This window comes from Lygodium microphyllum, chromosome 1 (genome assembly GCF_053477565.2).
Source record: "Lygodium microphyllum isolate KBCC chromosome 1, Lygodium_microphyllum_v1.1.10, whole genome shotgun sequence".
Lineage (NCBI taxonomy): Eukaryota > Viridiplantae > Streptophyta > Polypodiopsida > Schizaeales > Lygodiaceae > Lygodium > Lygodium microphyllum.
Genome location: NC_141135.1, coordinates 57019165 through 57031285, shown reverse-complemented (window position 1 = coordinate 57031285; position 12121 = coordinate 57019165).

Sequence of the window (12121 nt, the reverse complement as noted above, 5' to 3'; positions counted from 1 at the left end):
TTCTTCCTATTGGAAGAAGTCCTAAAGGTGTTTCTGTGATGCACCGTATTGTAGTAGGTCTATGTTCAATTGTGTTGAAATGTGTTGTTTGTGTGTGAGAGTCATAGTGTTGGGTATGGTACTGGTGCGAAGGTAGATGGATATGAAAGCCCAACTATACAGAAGTTTCTTCTTTTGATCACATGAGAGAGCATCATGTAGACCAATCTAGGCATGAATGCGCTTATGTGCAAAAGGTTTTTGGTTGATTGTAGCTCCTCGTGATTTGTGACTGATCATTATGTATGCAAGTGCTAATGAGAATGTGGATTTGTGGCACCACTTGTTGTTCATTGCCTTGAATTGGTACTTTGCTACGTTGTAGTGTGAGTTGTTGGTTGGTAGACTGCATCGTGATTTGGATTCTAGAGATCATTTTGTTGTTTGTTCTCTCAATATAGTCAATTAAACATGTGGCATTATTCGTGGAACCTATTGTCAAGAGAGATGGTAAGAATGAATGGCATTCCAAGAGGAAGATAATCTAGTTTAGTGGAAAACTTGAGTGAGTGCAAGTACTCAACGTGTTGGTGAATGAATGAAGAAGGAAAGAAAGAGCTTAATATAGGACAAAGAATGGCCGCTATCATCCAAAAATATAATTGAATAAGAAGAGATGAGTACCTTACTCTAATAGTTTCCATAGCTAATGCTTAGCATGAGTGCTATTATTAGCAATCATTAAAAGAAAATAACAAAGCATCCCTTATCATCATCATCCAATCACTTACTCTTGAGTGCAACAAACCAAAAAGCACATGACCAAAATCATTGACAAATCTAGGTGCACATAGCATCAAAGAAAGACACTAACATTGAAGATGATTTGGATTGGCCATTGGCCTAAGCGCAAGGTAAAGGGAAGGAGGAGAAGAAAGAAGGATCAATTGGAGTTCAAACAAGAATCAACAAATAAGAGGAAACCAATGTGGAGTAGAGTAAGTAAGAGAAGGAACAAGGTGGTAAATCACGAGAGAAAGAGAAAAAAGAAAGAAGAAAAGAAATTGCTAGCACCAATGTGAAGCAAGGAGTTGTGGACTCCCAAGTTAAGGTTGGTCAAGGTGATTTCTGGGCTCCCACGTTGGAGTTGTGGAGATAAAAACATTGCAAAATTGGGAACTTTGGTCCATAGATTGCTACCAATACTTGTCAACAAGATTAGAGTGACTTAAGAATCTATTTATGACTGCTACTAGTAGCAAGTATGGACAATCTAAGCTCACAACTTCAAGCTTTTAGTTGAAATTCAACATCATTCATCATTCCATGGATTACACACACTTAGTTAAAATGATGCTCTTTTCACATGCTTAACTTGAATTGATGTAGGTATAGTGATTTTGAGATGCAGAGATGTTAACAAATGATTCAAGAAGAGAAAGAGGGCAATTTTTGATGTAGTCATGATGAATAAGACACAAGCATGTGTGCAAATACAATCAGTTGACATACATGCAAAGATTCTCACCAATAAATCAATTGGTTCAAATACTTCTTCTCTAATATTTCCATGCAATCTACTAGATGTGGTGTATATGATGAGAAAATAGTTTTTTGAAAGACTTGGATGCATTAATATCACAAACAAATTACATTGCTAAGACTTCCTCGCTTACACATCTCCAAATTCTTTACACCTCTTGATACAATCGTCGTATGTTCTTAGCTCTTGCAATCAGTCTTTTGCAATTTGTCGGGCTTTTACAATAGTAAGTGCAAGATGTAGAGAATATATCTATTACATGCCACAGTTGAGTTTTTCTTTGTTTTATCTTTTCTTAAAATCAAAATTTTGAGTAGTTAACATGATGATGTGGTAGTTGTGGAGATCCAAGACTAGAATTTAGCTATTTTTGTCTTCTTGATCAAGTGATTTGCAACCTCTGTTTACTCATGAAGGCTTGCTAGCATCCTGTGCCCCTAGATTTGTCAATATGATATAGTGAATGTGATTTGTTATGTCCAAAGACAACACATTTGATATATTTTATATTTTTTAAAGCAAAAAAGTGTAGTGTAGGAGATGGATTGCCCTCCAAAGGTCTCCCCTAGCCCATCTTGATTAAAGGGTGGCTATCATAAGTGTAGAGTATTGGCCTCCATTCTTGAACTATGGATGTACTAGGAGCAATCAAAGTGATTAGAGTGACACAAAAAGCTCTCAAAAGTTGGTCTATGCTTAATAGATATAGGTGAGACTTAGTACATTCAATGTTTGTGTAGAGGAGTTGTACATAGATGTAGTAGAGGCGATAAAAATGCAATATGTGTCTACTATCTCCATTGGAAAGTTCTAGTCAAGATGATTATTTTGTGTAGGTACCCTTTTCGGGTGTCTTGAAATGCTTTTCAAAAAGTGGCCAAATCTTATCAAAATGGGATGAGATTTGATATGAGGAAAGTCTATGCAATTTTGAAGCTATATTGGTATGCTAAAGGTGATGGATCCAATCTATGTGGTTAGTAACTAGATTTGAAAGGTGCACTTAAAGTAAGTTGCAATCAAGTAGATGAATCTATCACCTTAAGTGAGGTCCTAGGATGGTCTTAGAGGGTCAATCAAGGTGTTTGGACCACCTTGAGTGGATTTTCTAAGTCTAAACACTCTATGTGGACTTTATGTACTAAGTTGATGGGTAGGGATGTAGTCAAGAAGATGGAACTCCTTTAGTGGTAGTCAAGGAGATGGAACTCCTTGAATGGGTTGAAGGTTACAAATGGAATCAAGAATGTGGAGCTACTTGAGTGGTTTGAGATATGTAGAAGTAATCAAAGAGATGTATTTGAATGTAATCAAGGAGATGGGGCTCCTTAAATGACATTCAAGGAGATGGAACTCCTTGAAAGTTGTATGCAATATGTAGCTAGTCTTTATGATGCAATGGAAAAGGTCCAATGTAGATCATGAGTCATAGTCAAGGAGAAGAATTACTCAAGGTATTTAGACTTGAAAGTAATCAATGTGTTCCAACCCGAAAATAGTGAAGGTGTTCTAACCTAGGATAAGGTGTTCCAACCCAAGAGTAATCAAGATGCTCCAATTCAAAATTAATCAAACGATTTGAAATTGGAAGCACTCTAGATATTTTGATCCAAAAGCACTCAAGGTGTTTTGACACAAAAGTAATCAAGGCATTTTGTTTCATAGCCTCGACATAACCTTTTTGCCTCAAGTAGCTTTATTGGTGTTAACCACAAATAGCAAAGAAGGATGCAAGTTAAGAAAAAGCATAATGTACCAAAACTAATATGAAGACAATTATATTTTATGAATTTTATTTTTCAAGCACTATTATGTATAATGTGCAACAGTTTTAGGTCACACTATTATTGTAATATTAATTGAGAATCAAGTTCACTTTTGTGGGGGATTTGATCATGAGATTAAAGGAGTAGGACTGGTAGCAAAAAGGCCTTACCAAATGTCAACCCATGAGGCTATTGAGTTGAGAGAACATCTTAAGCAGTTATTGGATCAAGGCTACATTTCATTGAGTAACTCATCGTAGGGAGCCTCGATCCTATTTGAAAAGAAAAAAGAGCCTTTTTTTGGTTGAATTAAGTCACCATGAAGAACAAGTACCCAATCTCTAGGATTGATAAGCTTCTTGATAGACTTCAAGGGGAAAATATATTTTCCAAAATTGATCTAAGGTCAAGATACTATCAAATTAGAATCAAAGAAGAGGACATCCCTAATATTACCTTCAATATAATGTATAGTCATTAGGAATTCATTATGATGTCATTTGGATTGACTAGTGCTCTTGCCACCTTTAACAGGCCAATATATGACATATTAAGGATCTATTCAAGACCTACATTGATGAGTTTGTCCTCATCTTCTTTGATGACATCCTAACCTACTTTAAGAAAGAAGAAAATCAAAGGGAAACTTTGGATTGTGCTTGAAAGGCTAAGGACATACAATGCTAAGGAAAATAAATGCGTATTCTTCAAGAGGTAGATAGAGTCCTTTGGATTCACAACATTTGAGAAAGAGAGTATAGTAGATCCAACCAAGGATGTACATGAATGGCCACCTCCAAAGTTTTTTAAAGGAAGCCTGAAGCTTTCACTAGTACAATTTTCTTGGTGTAGCAATGACGAATTTCATCACATAAAGCATATGAATGTTGTTGCTACAATTGGTATTGGTGATGTAAATGGTATTAGTGTGTGAGTCTTAGGTAGAGAATTTGATTTTCCTAGTTTCCCCAAGAGTATTTGGGTATGTTATGACCTATCACATATGTACTTAGGCTACTAGTTCTTCAAATTGTTTGAAATTTTTGTCGTGAATATTGTAGTATGCATATGTATAGAAGTTGTGACATTGCTACTTGTTGGATACTCATAGAAGTTGTGACATTGCTACTTGTTGGATACTCATAATAGAAGCTTCAAATTAAGCTACTATTGAAACTACATTTGGTAGAGGGTTTGAGAAATAGTTGAAGCTTATATTACCAAGATTTGAAGAACTATTGTGCACTACAAGATAGTGCTTTTAATAGTCATTGGAGATAGTTGCAGTAGCGTGGTTCGATAATGATATCTCATTAAAAGAAAGAAGAGAGCGATTGTACTATAGTTGGATATGGTGAACATTTTTAAAGGAGATAATAGGTGTGTGGGATCGAGGAGCATGGGTCCATAAGGAGAAGCAATTAGTAAGATTAGTGGTAGCTTTGGAGCTCATCAACCAACTATCTAGACTACAACGTAGTGAGTTTTGGTTGTCTTGTCTACTTTCTTTCCATTGATTTCAATGACCAAGATTGAATATAGAGTAAATTATACGGTTATGCTAGGTTAGCAAAATGAACAAGGCACAATTACTTTATGGTGTGAGAGGCCATGAAGAATCTGTAGTGCATAATATGTGCAAATTTTTTTAAGTCTAACAAAGAGTAATTGCAAAGCTACAATGGTATTCTCTTACGCTCTTGCTAGAAATTTGAATGTCTATCAAGCTAGGTGCAAAATTCTATCATAGTAATCATGTATCTTTGGCAACTTCTTCAATCATTGTACACATTGAACACCAAAATGACTAGAAATTGTACCAAATGGGGGCAAAATACAAATTTCCTCACCTGACAATGAGTTTGGTTCTTTAGCTTCAAATATTTATCTAGGCTCTACTTCACTAGGATTCCTTTTCTTTTGAGGATCAGGTATCCTTAGCCGTAAAATCACTAGTATATCAGAATGTTATAGTCTATTATCCTAGTTATGGGTCCACAATGATTTTTATATTGCAATCTTTGATATTGGGAAAGTCATTTTCCTTTGGTGGAGAAACATGAGTACATGCAATTGTTTTTGTGGGTCTCAAGTTATGAATTCCATAGTTTTTTTGCTTTGCTCATTTAGCTTCCTCTACACTTTTTGAGCAAGAGATGGGGTTGTTGATACTCTACTTGAAAGAATACACTTGAAAGAGGCTTTGTACCAGACAATATGTGTGAGGACATAGATGCATTTTTGAAAGTGAAAAAGAACTGATGCATAGTGATATGTGTCAAAATGTATATTGCAATATTAATATGCAAGCCCCCTCTCCCTCAACCTTCATAGATCAATTCAAATCAAGAAACCCTAGCTATAATGAATGCGAACATATTGTGCATTGCCTTGTCTATGCCATAACAAGAGAGTAATGCTATCCAATACACACTTATGGCTCTAGTCTATCCTGAACTCCTACTATCAAGATGATGTAGCCATCCTCATCAATATCACTTATGACACCATATGTCCTTGTGTAGATGGTGTAACATGTAGAACAAAGGAATCTAAACATATAAAGAAATGTAAGAGAAAATTTCAAAACACATGCATAATTAAAGTAAACCAAACTAAAAATATAGAAGAATATACTTGGGGGGTTGGAGGCTCCTCCTCCTGGAGCAATCTCCCTAGCAGCCCATATCATTGAAGTTTGAGGAGTATCACTCCTTTGCATATGTACTAGACACTCATAGAAGTGTTATCAAAAATTCCAAAACACATGCATAATACATTCAAAAGCTAGAAAAATATTATTGGCAGGAAGAATCTTGATCTTGAGGTAGCCTTCGTAGTAACTCGTTTGAGAAATAAAGCATAGGATAAGTCATATGCATAAATAAAGTAGAGCATGTGTGTGAAGATTTGATATCCTTCAACTATATGAACAACTCATTTCTAAGCTAGATTTCTAGCCTTATCACTACCATCTACCAAATATTTCAAGATAAAATACATTTTTATATGTGGTTTTATCTTTGTCAAGTTGTAATTATATGCATTGATGTTCCTCTATACACACCAATAAGAACTTTTGAGATTCATGACAAGGTCAAGTCTTAACTATCACTATCAAAGAATTCAATGCAATTTCATAGCATCTCAACTCAAGTTCCTTTTTTCCTATGACATAAAAAGTTGTGGAATATGAAATAATGGATAATGGCATTCATTTTGTCCCAATGTGCTTGTACCTTCACCAAATCTACATTCTCATCCATAGAAAGTTTGGAGACATCATGAGTTGATGGGATATTTTTATGACATGACAAGAATAATGTAAAAAGGACATTCATGCCAACACTAATCTATAAAATTTATATGTTGGGCATTTTACAGATTGGCAAAATGCCATGCATCACTAGAGATGGCAGGTTGTTGATAGCACTATCGAGATTGCTATGTAAGCATAATTTGATAGGTGAAGATATCGAGATGAGGACATGCAAAGATACACAATGCTCTTCAGTGAAGCATTAGAGACTACCATTGAGAGGCTAGCTACCTTGATACTACCGCAGTGTTGAGGAGAGGGTACCTCTAGAGACTGCCCACAAGTAAGAGGTAAGCCTTTTTTTTTAAATTTTCCACTAAAAATAGGATTTAGAGTATGTTTCATTCACTTTTCTTTATTATTATCTAGGATCTGATGTATGAATAAACCAATCCATATGGGGCTTTTTTGGCAAATTGAATTGAAACTTAGACTTATAATACTCACCACATAGATTCTTATGTTGTTTATGTGTAGCAGTGAGCATCTAGTGTGCGGGTGGAGGAACAATACTTCTCAATCCTTCATAGCATGAGTTGAAAATAATAGACAAGGATGTGTAATGGAAGGAAGCACAAGATACCTTTTGACCTTTAGGACTCTTCACACAACCTCTACTTTTTTAATGCATATGTAGGATATGGCTTATCCTATGCTTTATTTCTCAACACTCCCCCTCAAGCTCAAAATAAGCTGGCAAATACAATATCCAAAGTGCACTTATAAAGTAATAAAATTATATTTAGCTAATGCTTTGGTAAAGATATCCTCGACTTGGTCATTGGCTTCTAGTCTATCTCTCCATCCATAATCTTCTCTCTAATGAAATGGTATTGCACTTTGATATGCTTCATCCTTGCATGGTAGACTAGGTTCTTTGCCAACATAATGTTTGCTAGCTTTATTACAATACATAATAACTCCACCATCAATCTCTATCCCCATATCACATATAACAATCTCAATGATGTCTACTTACATGCTGCTAATGCAATACCACTATACTCTGCTTTTGTATTAGATAGAGAAAGTGTAGGTTGCTTCTTGTTGCTCCAACTTACGATGGATGAACCAAATGAGAATGCATAGCCACTAGTGGATCTCCTATCCATGATGCTTCCTACCTAGCCTACATATGTGTAACCGACTAATGTAGGCTTGATTCCTTTCTCATGGAACAAGCCAAAGCTACCCGTCTTTTTCACATATCTCAAGACTCTCCTCACTGCATCCAAAGTGACTTGCATGGTTTTTGCATGAACTGACTAATCACTCCCACCGAGTAACTCAAGTTAGGCCTAGAAATGGTTAGGTAGATTAGGCTACCAAGCAACTTCTTGAACATATCATTCACTATCTTAATGTTTTGATCCAATGGTGTATCCATTGGCTTAAATCCTGTCATCCATTAGTTCTCTAGCATCTCTAATGAGTATTATCTCTACAATAACAAAACTCCATGTGTGTAGAGGCGATCTCAAACTCAACCTCCAAGATCAATGGACCACTTATTGTTTCAAGTGTTTCGAGCCAAATGCAATGTCTATCTCCCACCTAACCGTACGCGCTCTCAACCTACGGATGTAGTGAACTTACCTCCATGCATGATCAAGTTGCCTCCTCTCATGATCACTTCGGTAACTCCATGATCCAAGTGCAAGCTTCAAGTGAGCTCGATCCTCAAGCTCCACCACAATCCCTCACCCTCACACACTCACTCCCTCACACTCTCACACTCCCTCTCTCAAGCACAAGCTCAAGCAAGCAAGAATAAGAACAAGAAGAAGAAGAATGAGAAGAGAGCTACCTTTGGCCACACACAAGAATGAGCTTCTTCATTCACTATTTTCCTTTTATACAAAACCCTAATCCTAATTCCCTTTGGGTGGTCATCTCCTTTTTGGTTTGGGCTTGACCTCTTCCTCCAATCCTTTTCCTTCTCTTTTCCTATTGGCATGGCCTCAATCCGTGCCTATAACCATTTACAATTTGCAAGGGTGAGAACACTCTTTTACAAAATAAATCATGGCGTGCCTGGCACTCTTTTACAAAAGTATCGACTTGCACTTTTTCTTGTGTGCCTCTCTCCTTGATTTAGGACTTTTTTGCACTTTTTGTGTTTCCAGATTTTTCTTGGCATGCCTTCATCTTGTTCAAGATTCAGAGGGAGAGAGAGAGACAAAGACATGGAGCTGTAACAGAGAGTGTGAACTCTCATTGTTCTCGTCTTCTCATTCTTCCATAATTCTTACTAAAGTCTAACCACACATAACTAATAAACACACTAGGTCACTAATTGACCGTATCACTAACTGTAGTTGAGTCTGACTGACTTAGTTATTACAACACACATGTAGAGTGAAAGCTAAGACGACAGTTGTCTAGATAAGGTCGATCATGTCAGTGATATTGATCATGAGCTTGATTCTCAACACTCCCCCTCAAGCTCATGCTAACTGCTATACTCCAAGTAGCTCCCTGAAATGCACAAACTTTTCTTTACCAAGTGATTTGGTAAAGATATATGCTACCTGGTCTTCTGTGTCACATGGAGTAAATCAATCTTTCTATCAAGTACCATCTCCTTGATAAAATGGTAATGAACTTCTATGTGTTTGGATCTAGCGTGATAGACGGGGTTGCTAGCCAACATCACACTACTAAGATTGTCACAATGCAATGTGACTTTGTTGTCCGATTGTATACCTGTCATATAGCAGTTTTCACAAGCTAAACTGCTTCGCATGCCGCTAAGGTTGCACCCCTATATTCTGCCTTTGTACTAGATAAAGCAATGGTCGATTGCTTCTTACTACTCCAGATGATCATACTGTTACCCAAACTGAAATCATAACCATTGGTTGACCTCCTGTCATAGAGACAACCAACCCAATTAGCATCTGTATAACCTATCAAGTCGGATGATTTCCCATGCTCATAAGACAACCCATAATCAGTAGTACCCTTCACGTGCCGCATAATCCTCTTGACTGCATCTAAGTGTGGCTTATGAGGTTTTTGCATAAACTGGCTAATCAGTCCCACTACATAACTCAAGTCAAGATGGGTAATAATAAGGTAAATCAAGCTACCCACCATCTATCTGTACATAGTGACATTCTCGATCTCAATCCCAACATCAACTGCAAGTTTGACATTCTGATCCAATGGCGTTTCCATGGCTTTACACTCCATCATGCCATATTTCAGTAACATATCATGAGCATACTGTTTTTGTAATAGCCATATACCTTGAGGTGTAGACATAACCTCGATCGCGAGAAAGTACTTCAACTCACCCTTGACTTTGAATTCAGCCTATAACATTACTTTAATTTCAACAATCCCATGATCATCATTTCCAGTGATGATCAAATATTCAACATAAACCACCAGAAAAACATAACCATGCTCTGCCTTCTTTGTAAATCGGCTGCGATCTGCATGATCTATTTGAAAACCAAGCTGCTACAAATAAGTGCTTATGTGAGAATTCCATGCTCTCGGTGCTTGTTTCAGTCCATATACAAGGCCTTTTTCAATTTACACACATATGTCGAATAGTCAGGGTGTACATAACCTTCAGGCTGCTCCATATACACCTCTTCAAGCAAGTCACCATTCAAGAATGCATTTTTGACATCCATTTTCCATAATTTCTAGCCCTTAGAAGCCACTAATGCTATAACTATTCTCATCGTTGCCATCTTGGCAATTGGTCTGAAAGTCTCCTCATAATCTAGGCCATACTGTTGTGCATATCCCTTTGCAACCAGCCGAGCTTTATACCTTTCCAACAAACCATTTGACTTGCATTTCACTTTATAAACCCATTTGCAACCAATGGGTACTTTGCCTTTAGGCAAACAGACCAATTCCCATGTCTCATTTTCAGGCAATGCTGCGTATTCCTCATCCATGGCAACACACCAATTTTCATCTGTAACTGCCTCATTGGACTTTGTAGGATCTTTGTAGCCTGACACTTTAGTCATATATGCATAATCTCTAGCTGAATACCCACTATATGTTAGACTATCAATTGGTTTTCTAACCCTTTAAACCTCCTCAGCTGCGGTGCACTCTAGGCTTGCCTCTCATGAGGCGGCACATACCTACTTTGCCTCGCACTAGGCATCATAATTGATGGTATGCCCAATTCACTATCAAGACTATCACTGCCAAGAGACTCATATCCAGATGTAAGCGGGCCAATCAAGTCTTTCTCTACTATGCATAGACAAGAAAAACACTTTTGATAGCTTTCGGGTCTAACTTCTTCCTCTTTTCATCAGACACATGTATGTAGGCAATGCAACCAATACTTTTAGGTGACCAATGTCTAGCTTGTGCCCATACAGTTTCTCATATGGAGTCAAATCATGAATCCCAGCTATAGGTGTTTGGTTCAATACATAAACTGTAGTAACCACTACTTCAGCCTAATAAACATTTGGCAAATTCTTTTCATTAAGCATTGCCATGGCAGCTTCCATAAGCACCTAATTTTTTCTCTTTGGCACATTGTTCTGCTGAGGTGTGTAACTACATGTGAGCTGTCTTTTTATGCCATATTTAGCAAGGTACCTATCAAACTCTCTGGATACATATTCTCCACCTCCATCAGATCTCAAACATGAGATATAACATCCACTTTCATTTTCAACATGCTTCTTAAAGTCCTTAAAGATATCGAGCACCTCATCCTTGTACTTCAGAATATATAGCCACATGTATCAGCTGAAGCCTGCAATCATCAATGAAGGATACATAATACCTAGCACCACCAAAAGATGCATTATGGGTAGGACCCCATACATCCGAATGTATCAATTGCAAAGGCTGACAGCTACTTTTGACATGTCTCATGAATGGGAATCTCACTTGTTTCCCAAACTGACAAGCAGAGCATACATGTCCAAGATCAGTGTACTTGAACTTCAGTAAGCCAAGTACAACCTCTTTCTACAGCATATTTTTTAGCTTTTGTACATTAACATGACTGATGCGTTTGTGCTAGATTTCTATATCCCGAACTACTCCATTATCATGGGCAAACATGGCTGCCTTCAATTCCGGGATAGATGCATCCAAAGTAAACATTATGCCATCTCTCTTGCCTTTAGCAATCAATTTACAACCATTGCCATATTCTTCAATAAAACAACCATCCCTATTGAATCTGACTTGCAGATTCTGTTCTGCCATCTGTCCAACCGATAGTAAATTCTTGGTAATAGAAGGTACATGTAGTACATCATGTAGGCTCTTCTTTCTACCATCGGGCATGAGCAATGGAACCACACTTGTATGCTGAATATCATGTTGTGTATCATCACCAGTACATACAAATCCATGAGATCCTGCTACTAACTCATCAAACCATTCACCATGAGGAGTCATATGATTGGATGCTCTTGAGTCTATTTACCACTTCTCATCTTTGCCTTGCTTAGGCGTATTCTTAGATACATGCTGCATCACAAACAGTCTATCTCCCTGGTCATCCTGATT